Genomic DNA, 369 nt, shown 5'->3' on the forward strand with positions numbered 1-369 from the left:
AGATCGTTCTAGTTTTACAGTTTCCTAGTCCGTCAAAACTTACGAGTCATACATACATCCTATGCTTGACATAATTTCCTTTAACAACAGTTGTTCCATATCCTTTGAACAAAGTACCTTTCTTTCGTGTCACATCGACTTCCTACTCTTGAAATCCTTATATTACCCTGTAATTTACCCTGATTAACCCCGATTTACATAAAGTATTGCACATACAACTGCAGGAAATCCCACATTTGATGACGTCAAACCCAGAATCGTGAATCCGCGAACGGTCTCCGGATTCGAAGTTATGCGAACGCTAGCTGCAGGTTGTTGTTCGTCGACGGAAAAAAAAAACACAATTTTCTCCAAATGGTTGCGAAATAA

The sequence above is a fragment of the Penaeus monodon genome, chromosome 30, assembly GCF_015228065.2.
Source record: "Penaeus monodon isolate SGIC_2016 chromosome 30, NSTDA_Pmon_1, whole genome shotgun sequence".
Lineage (NCBI taxonomy): Eukaryota > Metazoa > Arthropoda > Malacostraca > Decapoda > Penaeidae > Penaeus > Penaeus monodon.